Source organism: Vulpes vulpes, chromosome 9 (assembly GCF_048418805.1).
Source record: "Vulpes vulpes isolate BD-2025 chromosome 9, VulVul3, whole genome shotgun sequence".
Classification (NCBI taxonomy): Eukaryota; Metazoa; Chordata; class Mammalia; order Carnivora; family Canidae; genus Vulpes; species Vulpes vulpes.
Window position 1 is genome coordinate 14,291,493 of NC_132788.1, and position 16,411 is coordinate 14,307,903.

The 16,411-nt window shown below is 43.2% G+C and overlaps 1 non-coding gene across 1 annotated transcript; it reads right to left on the reverse strand.

Moving 5' to 3' along the window:
• Positions 1–14,903: 14,903 nt before the first annotated feature.
• On the reverse strand, positions 14,904–15,010 carry LOC112925551 (U6 spliceosomal RNA). Its single transcript, XR_003236142.1, has one exon. It is a non-coding gene; the product is annotated as a U6 spliceosomal RNA (small nuclear RNA).
• Between the last annotated feature and the right edge of the window lie 1,401 nt (positions 15,011–16,411).

The window sequence follows — 16,411 nt, forward strand, 5'->3', positions numbered from 1 at the left end:
CAATAGGCCAGTATGTATTTTTTACTTTGGGAACATATTTTCTCTCTGACATATTCCTAGTCAAATGTATGCAACGTATTGAATTAAAAAAAAAAATCAAGCCAACAACTGTGTTCAGTGCTTACCCATACCCAGAATCATATTAAGAGTTGTGAGAAATGCAGAAAATGTAGAAACCTTCATTGACATCTAGAAGCGTGTGCTCTGTGAATAAGGAAGTATACTTCAGAACTGTTAAAGGACAATCCAAGATTTACATCACAATTCAAAAGAACACAAGAGGGACGGCTGGATGGCTCAGTGGTTGAGCGTCTGCTTTTGGCTGTCCCGGGATCGAGACCCACATCGGGCTCCCTGCATGGAACCTACTTCTCCCTCTGCCTATGTCTCTGCCTTTCTCTCTGTGTCTCTCATAAATAAATAAATAAAATCTTAAAAAAAAAAAAAAGAACACAAGAAAGGGGCAAAGCAGTTGCATAAATGGGTAGTAATGTTTATAGGGAGTCATAGGTACAAAGAAATCTTTGTAACCCAGCAGAGTCCAAAGAAGATACTAAAATTCACTTTGGCAAGTGAGAGATAAGAAGCATTGTTTCATAACTGAGTACAGAATCCCACAGGGTGACATTTTTGTAACATCTCTTAGAGACATACCCACTTCCCTCTAATGGTAAATCCTGGAGAGCAGATACTCCAACCTAGAAATAGGGATGATAGATTTCTAAGTATCTCCCAGCTCCAGTAACTTGAAACTTTATCCACAACTTGAAGGGAGCATGTGCATGGGGTCCCACGTTGTACTTGGCCTGTCCACATGACCCTGTTTTTTAAGACGTGGGTCAACTCCCATGTCTTTATGTAGCAACAACACTGATAATGACAATATTAGTGAGTAACATTCACTTAGCACTCACCACACACCAGGCTCTGCGCCAAATGCTCTGCTTGACTTAACGCTCAAAATAACCTGGAAGGTCAGCCCTATTATGTCTTGAAGATGAGATCCCTGAGGATTCCAGGAAGCTAAGCATATTGCCAGGACCCTACAGTAGGTGGAAGTGGATCCGGAATTGACTTCTGGCTCTTCTAATCTAGTAACTGCTAGATTAGAAGCACCTTCCCCAGGCCTCTGCATATTTGTGCTCCTTTCCATTCACTCAACAACCAGAGTATCTTGTAACTCCTCAGTTATTTAAATCCCAAGGCAGCCCTACCTCTGACTTAAAAAAAAAAAATCTCAGTTTTTCATCAAGACTGCAAGCTCTCTGAAGGCAAGGACTCTACATTGCTAGAGCCCTGCAAATCTAACTGTGGAGAGGGGAGAGAGAAATGTAACAAACTGGCACCAATTATAGCTGGAACTACTTGATCTACACAATGCAACCATTGCTGAAACACTGCAATGGGTCCAGTCTTTAGAGTCACTTCAAATATGGTGCTGATGTTAGCATGTCACCCGAGATGATCTCCAAGGCCGCATGTGCTGGTGTTTCTGTGTTGCATTACGTCAGATCTGAATAATGAAATAAACTAACAATAAATACATCCTTAGAATGGAGAGACATCTTGGCTAGGGAACCTAACCCGTCCTTGTAGATAAGGCCCACGTCTTCATGACTCCCATGCAGGTGTGAGGGAACAGAACCCACACTGAAATCAAGCCTCCTACCACAAACACGGCTTTCTTTCCCCAACACAAGAAATGGGTTTCTGTGTCTGCTGTCATCCGAACCTGAAATCTCTAGGTGTTTCTCCCTATGTCCAAATGCTAGACCAACATGTATTCAGTGTAATGGCTAAGGTGCCTGCAGCCTTTACAACAGCATGTCTGGGCACTCACTGGGCTGGATCCCCAACAGCTCCAGACTTCCAGTCACTTTAGGTCACCCTGGTCTCTTGCCATCACCACTCTGTCCTTCTGCTTTATGGGGGTTGACTGACTATATCCTCCTAGGAGGAGCAGAAAGGTGCAGCCCTAATAGATGAGCAAAGTCTATTAAGGGGAATTACACAAGCAGAACAGCAGGGGCACTGGTGGCCCAGAAAGAAGCTATGAGGGATGGGAGGTCATCTGTCAGCAGACTAGCTGAGCACTCCTGACGAGGATGGTCTCCATCCTTTTCTTTTTTTTTCTTAAGATTTTATTTATTTATTCATGAGAGACACAGAGAGAGAGGCAGAGACAGGTATAGGGAGAAGCAGGCTCCCTGTGGGAACCCAATGCCGGCCTCAATCCAAGGACCTCGGGATCATGCCCTTAACCAAAGGCAGACACTCAACCACTGAGCCACCTAAGTGTCCTTAGATGGTCTCTGTCCTTAAGGTTAACTCATGTCCAAGGTAGTTACTGGAGCTCCAGCCATTATATCTACATTCTAGGTAAGAGGAAGAAAGAAGGAAAGAAGAAAGGCATATATTGATACTCCTAAAACAATTTTCTGAAAGTCCCACACAACATTTCTACTTGTATCTCAATCATGTGCCTACTCCTGGCTGCAAAAAAGAGTGAGAGAGAGAGAACCGTGAACAAAGTCTCAGGGACCTGTGAGACATCATGAAGTGTACCAATATATGCATAATAGGAAAGAAGAAGAAAGAAAAAAAAACAGAGAGAATATTTGAAAAAATAATATTTGAGAAGTCTAAATTTCCCAATTTTTTTTCAAAGATTTTATTTGTTTATTTGAGAGAAACAGTAAGAGAGAGAGAAAGAGAACGCAGGGGGAGTGAGAGGGGGAAGCAGATTCCCCACTGAGCAGGGAGTCTGATGCGGGGCTCAATCCCAGGACCATGGGATCATGATCTAAGCCAAAGGCGGATGCTTACCGGACTAAACCACCCAAATTTAGGCATCCCCTAAATTTCCCAAATTTGATGGAAAACATTAATCTACATATCCAAGAATCTCAACATGCAAGTTTTATCCCCAAGGGGGATAAATTCAAAAGATAGTCATCCTTAGACAAACATAATGATTAAACTATCAAAAGCCAAAACCAGAGACTCTTAAAAGCAGCAAGAGAAAAGCCGTACAAAAGATAGAAGACTAACAGCTGATTTCTCATCAGAAACCATAGAGGTCAGGAAGCAGTGAGAGCACATATTCAAAGTGCTGAAAGTAAGAGTGTTAACCAAGAAATCTATTCCCAACCAGATTACTCTTCAAAGATGGAGAGGCTGAGACATTTCCAAATAAACAAAAACTGAGAAAATATACAAATAGAAAAGCTGCCCTATGAGAAACACTCATGGGGGTCTTGAAGACTGTGGTAAAAGGGCAGGATCTCAGATCCACATGAAGAAGTAAAGAGAATGTAGTAAATGCAGCTACAGAGCTAAATACAAGCAACAATACACACATGTGCATTGGTTATAACCTGTTTGTCCAGTTGTCAAATAACCAGGAGACCCCTGTCCTAATATGTGATTAAGTGCATTCCTCTGGGATAAGGAGAATACTAATGATGATAGTTACTGTTTTGGGGTGTTCCTTTATCAGTTAATGGGTGAAGGATTCCCTCTGGCCATATGGAAATGAGTTAATCTACTTAGCTATTAGAAGTTCAGCTATGAGACACTTTCAGCATTCTGGCAAATTAAATCCTATTAATTCATGTTTAGGAAATTTGAGAAAAGAAGGCACAGAAAGCTGGCAGCAATGTTGCAATCCATGCGTGCAGAGGTAGAGTCTTTAAACTTCTAGGAGGTGGGGCACCTGCGTGGCTCAATGGTTGAGCATTTGCCTTTGGCTCAGGTCATGATCCTGGGGTCCTGGGATCGAGTCCCGCATTAGGCTTCCCTCAGGGAGCCTGCTTCTCCCTCTGCCTATGTCTCTGCCTCTCTCTCTCTGTCTCTCATGAGTAAATAAATAAAATCTATTTTTAAAAAACCCACAAAAGTTTAAACTTCTAGGAGGGAACTGTGTAGAGCACGTAGAACAGTTTAAAGCCTTCTAAAGTCCTCCTTTCAAGAAAATAAAAGACAATTAAAATGTGAATGTTTCTGCATGAATCTAATAGAATTATCTGTCAACTTGCCTGTGAGAACTAGAAGGCGGAGAAATTTCAGGACCAAAATCAAATGTCTCCAACTAAACTCCAGATGGGTATTATCTATCCCACTCAAGCCTGGGGGATGAGGGGGTATTTTTCTTCTAAATTATTATTACCCACGAGGTTGTAAAATGCTTTGGCCTCTCTTATTGGAGGAGGTACTTCCACATGTCCAGGGCCATGGTAATTGGAAGATCACAGGTGAGTCATTCGTTGACCTTGATGAGATTTAGGCATAGGTGAGGTCTTTCTGCTCTAGGACCCATGGGTAACATGTAGACAGATACTCATGGAAGTCCCAAAGGGTCAGTATGGCCACTCTGCTTGAGTGACTCAGTCAAGTGGTGCAAATGATGCATCACAGTATAAAGACATTAGCTTCATTTCTGTGTGTTGATTACACTGACTCATGTAGACTGGCTACAGCAGAAGTCAGACATTTATGCTTTGTTCTGCTTTTCAATTCTACATTCTTTTTAAGGCAATATAGATGTTCAATCCAAGTAGTGCAAAGCCACATACAAGGAAGTAAATAAGTGCAAGTCAGGAAGATTACTATTTCTAGATATTGTATTTCCCCACCAGGAGAAAAATCACACAGAAAATATTCTGCTTGCATTATGAGTCAGCCAACCTCATAGGTCCATGGAAAATGGCATGTATTTTAAAGAAGAATCTTAAGGAAAAAACATTTTGCACAGATGACTCTTCTCTGCCTGAAGGACAATTGTGCTACCACATGTCTAGAGCTATCAAACTCTGAAAGAAAGAGACAAAGGTTTACTGTCATTCAAGCTATTACAAGTCAAGTCACCTCTTGCTTTACCTTTTATTATCCTGGGCTGGAAAGAAAATTGGCCCGTAGACAGTGTCTACACTGTGTTGTGTCTTGCAAAAACTGCAACTGAGTGGACAAGTTGGTAGGAGAACAGGTAATTCCCAGCTGGAGGGTGCTTTAACTTCCAAGTATCACACATTTATAAATAATGGCTTCCTCACCTTACCAAATCTTTGCTCAAATATCACCTCCTCATTAGACTTACCCTCAATATTTTAGTTAAAATTACAACCTCCCCCAAATACTCAGAAACCCCCTCACACTGCCCTATTTTTGTACCATTTAATTTACTGTATGTTCTACTTATTAATTACCCCTAACACGTAAGCTTTACCAGAGAAATGCTGGCCTCTTGTTCACAGATGTATCCCAAGCTCCTAGGATGTGCCTGATAAGGAGTGGACATCTAACAGATACTTGTTAAATAAATGAAAGAGCAAGCAAATGAATGAAACACATTTCCCATGCAAACAATGTTAAATATACCTGTTGTCATTCCAGGCCAAAAGATTCTATTGATGTCACAATATAACTGAAAGAACATACCAGGAGTGTTGATAAATGAAGAGATTTACAGACTTTGTTGCTTATGTACTTAAGTTTGACATGAATATAATGTGAATGTCCGTGTCTCCTCAAATTCCTATGTTGAGATCCTAACGCCCAATATAATGATGCTAGTATAGGTGGGGCCTTTGGAAGGTGTGAAGTCGTGAGGGTGGAGCTCTCGTGAATGCAATTACTGCACTATAAAATAGGCTCCAAGGGCCCCTGGGTGGCTCAGTCAGTGAAGCATCTACTTTCAACTCAGGTCATGATCCCAGGGTCCTGGGATGGAGCCCCACATCGGGCTCCCTGCTCAGCGGGGAGTCTGCTTCTCCCTTTCCCTCCACCTGCCACTCTGCCTACTGTGCTCTCGCTCTCTCTCTAATAAATAAATAAAATCTTTAAAAACAAATTAATATAATAGGCTGCAGGGAGCTCCCTTGTTCCCTTCTACCAGGTGAGAACACAGTGAGAAGGTGCTGCTGTGAACTAGGAAGAGGGTCCTCACCTCCCCATGCTGGTACTTTGATCTTGGGCTGCTCAACTTCTGAAACTAAAAGAAATAAATTTCTGTTGTTTAGAAGCCACTTAGTCTGTGGCATGATTTTATAGCAGCCCGAATGGACTGAGACAACATTCTCCTTACTTCTTTTATATAACTGTAGAACATTAAATATTGGTTTGCCAAAGCAATCTTGAGGAAGAGGAACACAGCTGGAGGCATCATGCCCCCTGACTTCAACTGTATCACAAAACTACAGTTTTGTGATCTACGTGTCTGTAGATGTAGACACATAGATCATGACATGTAGATCAACAGAACAGTAGATATCCCAGAAACAAGTCCACACATCTATGGTCGATTAGTTTAAGACAAGCCAGGAGTATAAAATGGAGAAAGGACAGTCTCTCTAATAAATGGGGGCACTGGAGCATTACCTTATACCACACACAAAAATTAACTCAATGGATTAAAGATGTGACCATGAGACCTGAAGCCATAAACCCCCTAGAGGAAACCATAGGCAGAAAGCCAAAATCAACAAGTGGGACTACAGCAAACTACAAAGCTCCTGCTCAGCAAAGGAAACATCAATAAAATAAAGGCAATTTATTGAACAGAAAAAAAACTGTAAATCACTTATCTGATAAGATGTTAAGAACCAAAATACAAAAAAAAAATCATTAAAAAAAAAGAACCAAAATATATGAAGAACTTGCACAACTCAAATGTAAAGAAGTCAGTCTGAATAAAAAATGGGCAGAGGGGGCAGCCTGGTGGCTCAGCGGTTTAGCGCCGCCTTCAGCCCAGGGCTGATCCTGGAGACCCAGGATCGAGTCCCACATCAGGCGCCATACATGGAGCCTGCTTCTCCCCCTGCTTCTCCCTCTGCCTGTGTCTCTGCCTCTCTCAATGTCTCTCATGAATAAATAAATAAAATCTTAAAACAAAAACAAAAAACTTGAAAAAAAAAATATGGGCAGAGGAAACACATTTTCCCAAAGACCACATCCAGATGGACAACAGACACATGAAAAGATGTTCCACGTCACTCATCATCAGAGAAATGCAAATCAAAATCACAATCAGTTATAACCTCACACCTTTGAGATAACTATTACCAAAAAGAGAAGAAACAACAGGTGTTGGTGAGGACATGGAAAAAGGGGAGGCCTCATGCACTGTTGATGGGAATGCAAGCTGGTGCAGCCACGCTGGAAACATTGTGGAGGGACCTCAGAAAATTAAAAGTAGAACTGCATGATCCAGCAACTTCACTCCTGAGTATTGATCCAAAGGAAGCAAAAACACTAACTCAAAAAGATATATGCATCCCTATGTTCTTTGCAACATTATTTACAGTGGCCAAGACATGGGAGCAAGTCTAAGTGTCTTTTGACAGATGGTTAAAGAAACATGGCAAACAGAATATTATTCAGCAATACGTAAGAAGGAAATTTGCCATCTGTTAAACCACGAATGGATCTTAGGGGCCTAAGGCTAAGTGATGAAAGCCAGAGGAGACACATGCATGGAATCTAAAAACAGACTATGGAAACAGAACACATTGGTGGTTGCCAGAGACAGGGTGGGTGAAAGGGGTGAAGGACGTTATCAAGTAAGTCCTGAGGGGGGCGGGGGTAGCGTCTGGGGTGCTCAGTCCACTGAGCTTCTGACTCTTGGTTTCAGCTCAAGTAGTGATCTCAGGGTCATGGGATTGAGCCCCGCATTGGGCTCTGCACAGGCAGTGGAGTCTGCGGGAGGTTTTTCCTCCCCCTCTGCCTCTTCCCCCTCTAAAAAAAAGATAATAAAATAAGTGGTGGGATGGAATGTGCAGCATGGGGCCCACAGGCAATCACACCACGGCTTGTATGAAAGTTGCTGAGAAGATCTGAAAAGTACTCATCACGAGAAACAAAGACTGGTGACCATATATGCTGATGGCTTCACAATGTGCACAAATATCAAATCCCATCCTGTGCACAGGAAACACATAGGTTGTCAATTAGATCTCAAAAAATAAAGAAAATGCATTTTAACCCTATCAAGATAAGATATTAACTTGCTGCCATGGTGAACACTTTGCATGACACCTTCCCTGTATGAACCAGAGGTTCGAGCTGACCGGAGCACAGGGCATAAGAAGTAGAAGCATGAATCCCAAGAGGTGAGGGAAAATAAGATGAGAAGATGACGAAGAGACAAAGCCTGAAACCAGGCACCAAGGGTTAATGAAAGAGCTCATCTGAAAGATTGGATCAATGCATGTCCGCTTGTTTGTGCAGAAGCTGATGTAACACAGAGCGTGAGTCTACGAAGAAGCCAAGAACCAAACTCTACAAAATGGGCAAGAATGCCTTTGCAAAACGGTTGCTTAAAAAAGGAGACAGAGCTTTCAGTTCCATTCCTATTAATTATATCTTTATATTATCAATCACTGTTATTACATTGCTGAAAAATATAGTAGATGGATTATATGCTTAATAGTTATTAAATAAATGGATGAAAGTAGAAAAATGCATACACACCTTACCAAATCTTTGCTCAAATATCACCTCCTCATTAGACTTACCCTCAATATTTTAGTTAAAATTACAACCTCCCCCAAATACTCAGAAACCCCCTCACACTGCCCTATTTTTGTACCATTTAATTTACTGTATGTTCTACTTATTAATTACCCCTAACACGTAAGCTTTACCAGAGAAATGCTGGCCTCTTGTTCACAGATGTATCCCAAGCTCCTAGGATGTGCCTGATAAGGAGTGGACATCTAACAGATACTTGTTAAATAAATGAAAGAGCAAGCAAATGAATGAAACACATTTCCCATGCAAACAATGTTAAATATACCTGTTGTCATTCCAGGCCAAAAGATTCTATTGATGTCACAATATAACTGAAAGAACATACCAGGAGTGTTGATAAATGAAGAGATTTACAGACTTTGTTGCTTATGTACTTAAGTTTGACATGAATATAATGTGAATGTCCGTGTCTCCTCAAATTCCTATGTTGAGATCCTAACGCCCAATATAATGATGCTAGTATAGGTGGGGCCTTTGGAAGGTGTGAAGTCGTGAGGGTGGAGCTCTCGTGAATGCAATTACTGCACTATAAAATAGGCTCCAAGGGCCCCTGGGTGGCTCAGTCAGTGAAGCATCTACTTTCAACTCAGGTCATGATCCCAGGGTGCTGGGATGGAGCCCCACATCGGGCTCCCTGCTCAGCGGGGAGTCTGCTTCTCCCTCTCCCTCCACCTGCCACTCTGCCTACTGTGCTCTCGCTCTCTCTCTCTAATAAATAAATAAAATCTTTAAAAACAAATTAATAGAATAGGCTGCAGGGAGCTCTCTCTCTATATATATAATATATATATATAATAAATAAATAAAATCTTAAAGATTTTATTTATTCATGAGAGAGGCAGAGACACAGGCAGAGGGAGAAGCATGCTACATGCAGGGAGCCCGACGTGGGACTCGATCCAGGGTCTCCAGCATCACGCCCTGGGCCAAAGGCAGACACTCAACTGGTGAGCCACCCAGGCGTCCCAACCACTGTCATTTGTAAACGAAGCCCTACCTTTAAGCCTCAGTTAGGAAAGAAACCATCATCTTTGGGAGGGGGATGCAGGTGTTTACCGAGGCCCAGACACTAGGGTCACCCTGTGACTGTGACCACATACCACTGGGACCCCCTGCGTCAGTGTTTCTCTGCACGGCCCTCAAGTAAGGCTGCTTGCAGTAGTCATCTGGGGTTTTTTTTAAAATGCAGATTCCCGGGCACCGCCATGGCTCCTTACTCAGAATGTGTGAATGTGTGAGGGGGGAGGTCTGGGCATCCACATATGAACGAGCCCCTCAGGGAGTTCTGTGCAGCCAGACTTGCAAACTCCTGCTTAGACCTGAGCTTTTTTTTTTTTTTTTTTTTTTAGACCTGAGCTTTCGATCATATCTGAAACCAATGGAAGCAGGTGATCGGTTTGAATCAGAGAAATCAGGGCAAAGCTCATGCTGCCCAAGGGGGCGCTGCAGCATGCAGCTGGGATGTCGCTGCTGGGCTACAGGGTGACCTCTGAGGGTGCCTTCACACAGGGCCGCGTTCCTGGGTCCAGCGTGGCCTAGGACCACCTCTGTGGTCTGAACTGGAGACTCCATGAAGACAGACAAATACTCCCGTACTTGACCTTCTGCAGGAGACATAAAAGAGAATCGGGCACAGAGTGATTAAGCCATGAATGTTGGTGGAACAAAGCTTCATTGACTCAGATGTTACCACATTCTGGAACTTGGCCCGGGGTGGGTGCCAAAATGTGTACACAGGAGGAACAAACTCAAAACGCTACTGGCTCTACTCTGTAAACACTGCTGTGTGCATGGGAAACATTTGCTTGACACCTATTAACAGTGTTGGTTTCTGACAGCAAACAAGAGGACTTCTCCAGCAAATGCTGCCGGGCTCACCATGAACACAGTCTCTGAAGCAAACTATTAAATTATCCCCGTACGCTCAACCCACTGTCAACCTCCAGAGTACTTCCCACTGCACCAGGAGGAAAATGATAGTATTTCAGACAGCATTTTGGTTAAGAAATGTGCAAAAATAAGAAAAATAAATAAATAAAACTCTATGGCCGGGCCATGCCAGGAATGTTGCACACAAGAGTTGTCTGTGGTCTCCCATCTTCCAGAGGTGGGTCCTAAGTAATATAACTTGTGGCTTTGACATTCCTTCTGTGCTCTGTTCTCCCAAGAAGATGAGAAAGAGAGAGAGCTGAATGGAACTTCTCGTATTCACGCCGTCCAGGTTAAGATAGAAGACCACACGCCCATCTGGGCAATTACATGGCATATTTTGCCAAAGGGAATGGCAAGGGGTCTTTGCTACACATCTGATCTCTCTAAAGAAACTTAATAAGGAGGGACACCTGTGTGGCTCAGTGGTTGAGTGTCTGCCTTCAGCTCAGGTCATGAACCTGGGGTCCTGGCTCTCTCCTACCTTCGGCTTAGAAGGGCCCTGTAATTATGTGAGGCCCACATAGATAACCTCACCCGATGTCCCACCTCACAGTCAGCTGACTGGCAGCCTAAATATCTTACTTTTCCTCCCCCATATAACCTAACATATCACTGTTTCTGGGGATGAGGCGTTGGAAATCTCTGGGGGGGCCCTATTCCCCCAAGCACAGATGAGTTACTGATCTTCATGACAGCCATGGTCCTGCCCACAACCCAGAGTAGGGAGGAGGGCAGAGAACATTGCTGTGACGGGTCTGACACCTCCCACTGAGGCAGGGCTGTCCCAGATCCTCACGTCAGCTGCCAATTCCGTGTTCCCAGCTCCATGGGGCACCCACCCTGCCCCCTGCACAGTTTACTCAATATCTATAAGTGTATGTTTCCTGTTGGTGCCACACAGCTCCTAAAATAAATACAGGCGTTGAGATACACAAGAATGCCATACAACGTCACAGCCTGGAGCAGGCTTCCCACAGACTCTTCCCTTTTAGTGGTTATCTTACTTATAACCTTTTAGTTATTAGACATGGGACAAGGTCACTGTCCCATAGTCCACGTGTCCTAGGTGGGCTATACCTTCTCCAAGGGCATATGCTTCTGTTCTGTTCCCACTGGAGCTTCAAAGTCTTAGAACCTGCTCTTAGCAGGTGCTCTGCAAATATCTGTTGAACAAGTGACTGGAAGAACAAGTCACCCATTGAACGAAGGCTTGACCATCTGGAGATTAATAGCAGATGATGGGCAGCAGGAGGTGCAACTGTACGGTGAGCGTGCCACCAAACTGATGTCTGACCACCGAGCCTCATCGGATGGCAAGATCAACCCAACAGCTTCTGACTTACCATCAGCAGCCATCACCCAGGATGTGGTGGTGACAAGAGCAAAGCATTCAAGTCACAACCCCTAGGTCAGTTCTGTGACCAGGTGGACCTCGGCTTCCTCCATTGTAAAACAAGGATAACAGTGGTACCTCCCTGCTTCAGTTGTGTGTGCTGATGTCACTTGTCCTCAGATGTAAAGCAGGGCATGGTGAGCAGGTGCATGAACTCCTGAACCTCACACTTCTCATTCTTCTCACCACCATTGTCAGCCATGTTCATGCTGATACCACAGCACGAATGTCATCCAAGGATCTCTGCCAGGAACTACAACTTTCTGGGATAGGGAAGGAGGGAAACTGGTTTTGAAAAAGTGTGTCAGTGTGGTTTATATAAATGTCATTTAAACCTTTGAAGAAGAAAATAGAAACACAAAGTGAGTAGAGGCTGAGCAATGGATTATCCTGAGGGGGTGGGCTCAGTCCTTGTGCTGAGTCTGTCCACACCACATGTGGTGCGCATGGACCGGACATGGGGTCCTCACTCCTCACACCCAGTGACCATCAGGTACCACAACAGGGATACTCGACCCTAAGTTGAAGTCCATTTCAACAGTAATAACAAGTTGTCAGGAGCAAACAATCTGTTACTAGAGAGAGAAACATTACTAAGTTTGCTGACCCTGAAATAAAAGCATTAAATCACCCACCTCTGGGGAGACAGGGAACCGTGGTGCCCACTCCCCATACCCCAAGCAGGTCACCGGGGCCTTTAAGATGGGAGCAAGGAACTCCCAACACTGTCTCCACTTTCTTGGAACAGTCTGAGGAGATTCCCACAGGAACAAAACATTGAAGGTCAAGCAGGATCCAGAATCTTGGATGTGTGGCAATTAGCACTTCCATGAATAAGTCAACTGTGACTACTGGGGTGATAACCATCTCAGCTCTTACTGGAGAGCTGCCCTCTGGAAGCCAGAGCTTATAGGAACAACCAGTAGATAACACGAGCAGAGACTGAATCCTAGGTCTTTTTTTTTTTTTTTTTTCACATTATAAACCAGCCAGTTTATTATTTTGTAGTAAGTTGGATAACTTTTACCATGCAGACTGATGTACCTATATCAGCATGAACGGTGCATGTTCTTCCCAAAGCAGTTACATGGAAAACCAAGTTATTATCAAGTTACTTGGAAGTATGAAATCCAAACAAGGGGAGGCCAATCTTAAAACCTACACCTCCCTCATCCATAAAGCTAGGGCACATTTTAGGCACATTAGGGCACATCCACCACAGGAACAGCCCAGCCTCCAGAGTTTTGCTATTGCCTCTTCCTTCCCCATCTTGGCTCTAGCCAAGCACTGTCATCTACAGCTTTAGGATCAGCCAGCTTGGTCTCTGAGTCCTATTGATACCCACTGGTTTTTATTGTTACCTCTCCTGTTATTGACAGTTAAGGTACTGAAAGGGGCACATCAATTACTCCCATGTTCCAACTAGAAGACACAACAATTTTGTTGGGATGTTTTCCCAACCCCACCCTACTCAAGTTTTACCACCTAATGTGCTTTATAAAGGTTCTTCCTGTTTCCATTAGCACATACACAGGTTACCTATAAATTCACCTGACTAATGTAACTTAATTCCTAATTGACGTTTTTAATTAGAGTTTTTATTCTTTCTCTTTCTTGATCAGTTTTTATTCTTTCTCTTTCTTTCCAACCACACAGGAGTTAATGAAACTTTTCTATTGTTCAAAGACTTTTTTTGATGACTCTTAATAGTACTAAATTGAGGACTGCATTTTCTTGAATCCTAGGTCTTATTTGAAAATCGTAGCCTGCTGCTGGGTTGCCATATAGCCATTCATCGACCAGCTGAGAAAGAAAACTCGGCTCACCCACTATTTCTTCTCTTTTAAAAATATTTTTCCTCTAATGGCTTGTTTTCTAACTGAGAAACGTACTGCTTATCCAGTGGCTTATTTCTCTACCACTGAACTATTAATTGTTTTAATTAATTGTTTAAATGTCTTGAGGTGACAGCAGGAAAAAGCAGACTCCTGGGGACTTCTCATACAATTATACGTTCAGTTGAATTTTGCAGTCATGTGAATCAGAGGCTTTCTCATACCCAGAAATGCTTGGTGACAGGTTTAGGGATGGGAAGGTGCTCATGAAGCAAGAGTGCCCAAGGTTTCCAAACCCCAGGGCCGCCTTCCCCTCCTTGGCCTTTCCAGGACACAGCAGGCCCAAGAGCAAGATCAGGAATGAAAGGGAAAGACGTAGATTACTTGAGGACCCGTGACACACCAGAGATGAGGTTTGAGGGCAAACCCAATTCGCTCGGGCCACCCCACCCAATCTGAGAGAAGGCTCATCTTTGCCCCAGAGACAAGCTCTGTCCCAGTGGTGGGGCCAGGTGGGTATCCAGGCTGATGGGCCCTCCAACAGGAAGCAGGCAAGGCCATCGTCATCTCCACGGTGGGAGGTACAACTAAGGTGAATCCAACATTTCAACTGAGAGTTTGCCCAACAGCAAGTAGCTAGGGGAAGGGAGGTTGCCACAGCCCCCCTGAACTTGGTGGCCTTTCTGCGGCTGGTTCTGCTGTCCTGCTCCCTCCCACTGGTCTTAAGGCTTAAGGCTTCAGTAGTGCCTCCTTGAAAGATCAATACTAAGCAGGTAGAAATCAGCCTGGGGCTAAGTGAAGGCCCTGGAAACACCTCAAACCATCAGGCAGGAAAAAGACACGAGGCAGAGGGAGAGCCTACACAACCGACCGTGACAGGAACGAAACCAGGCTGCCGTTTATTACTACTCTTCTCAGCCAAAGAGCAAGAACAGCAAGCACTGTACGGAAGAAGGTAGAGCAGACTCTCATGTTCCTGCAGACGATGTCATTGTCCACACAAAAAATCCAAGACAATCTATGCATACACTACTGAGATTAGTAAAAGTTCAGCAAGATTGCAGAGATCAAGAGCAATGCACAAAGTTCTTAGTATTTTTTTTAAGGGAAAAGAAAATGCAGAGTGATAATGTGGGGGCAGGGATTTGGAACAGGTCAGAGACTGAGACATCTGTATGAATCCATGCCCCTTCTTCACAACTGTTCCCACTCAAACCAAAAATATGGAAAGCTTCACAAATTTGCATGTCATCCTTGCGCTGAGGCCATGCTAATCTTCTCTGTATCAGTCCAATTTTAGTATATGTGCTGCCGAAGCGAGCACCATACTATTTTCTTTACAAGTGCAAAGACCAGATGGGAAATGCGATGGAAATGTGTCATTCGTTTGTCACTACAGCAAAATCTCACTTCATGGAGGGCATGAAGTTCCTGTAGAAAACTGTCACTTATTGAAAGATATAAAAGAAACATTAAGTAAATGGTGAGAAATGCCAATTGCATGGATAAGGAAGATTCAGTATTTTACGTGAATTCTCCAAAATCTATATAGTCAATGAAAATTAAATCTGAATTCCATTGAAATACATGGGGAACCTAGGTTCTAAGTTCTAAGACATATATGGCTCTACAGCATATACGGAAGAATATGTGTGGAAAGCAGCTTAAGAAATGTCTGGAATGATATTATACCTGGAATTTGCAACAGAAGAATGGGGTGGGTGGTGGAAACCAGGAGGGAGGCATGAACCAATAATCCTTGAAACTGGGCAGTACGCACACAGGAGGTCACTGACTCTGGTATGTTTAAAATGCTCTGTAATATAAGGTTTAAAAAAGTTTATGAAGAAATAATAGCTAAAACTTTTCCTGAAGAAAATAAACAAATTAATTTAGGAGAAAGCAAACACATTATACAGGTAGAATCACATATGGCATGTGATGTATTTGGGAATTTGGTGATCCCACAGAGGTGGTGTCCCAAGTCCATGAGGAAACTGGGCACATTCCATATAGAAGGCAAGAGAGTGGAGTTCCATATTCAGAAATCCCATTAAACAAGACTCTTGCTTAGATAGAAAATGAATAAAAGCCTAAATGTGACCAACCAAAAACTGGTAGGACAAAAGATAGGCAACATAGGACTTTTTAAATTGTTAACATCGTGTGAAAGAAGAGCAGAATAATACGCATAGCATGGTGCCCTGTCCTGAAAGTAACACTTTCAAAATGCAATTTTATATAATGGATACATGGAAGTACCTAACATTTTTTAAAAAAGAGTAAAAATATAGAAAGAAAACATACCAAACCAGTTACCACTGTGTGAATAAGGATGAGACTGTATGTTGTTGTTGTTTAAAGATTTTATTTAGAGATGCCCAGGTGGCTCAGTGGTTGAGCGTCTGCCTTTGGCTCAGGTTGTGATCCCAGGGTCCTGGGATCGAGTCCCACATCGGGCTCCCCCACAGGGAGCCTGCTTCTCCCTCTGCCTATGTCTCTGCCTCTCTCTGTGTCTCTCATGAATAAACAAATAAAATCTTTTTAAAAATAAAAAAAAATCTTTATTTTTTAAAATATTGTATTTATTTATTTATTTTAAAGATTTTATTTATTTATTCATGAGAGACACAGGGGGAGAGAGAGGGACCCTGATGTGGGACTTGATCCCAGGACTCCAGGATCATGCCCTGGGCCAAAGGCAGGTGCTAAACTGCTGAGCCAC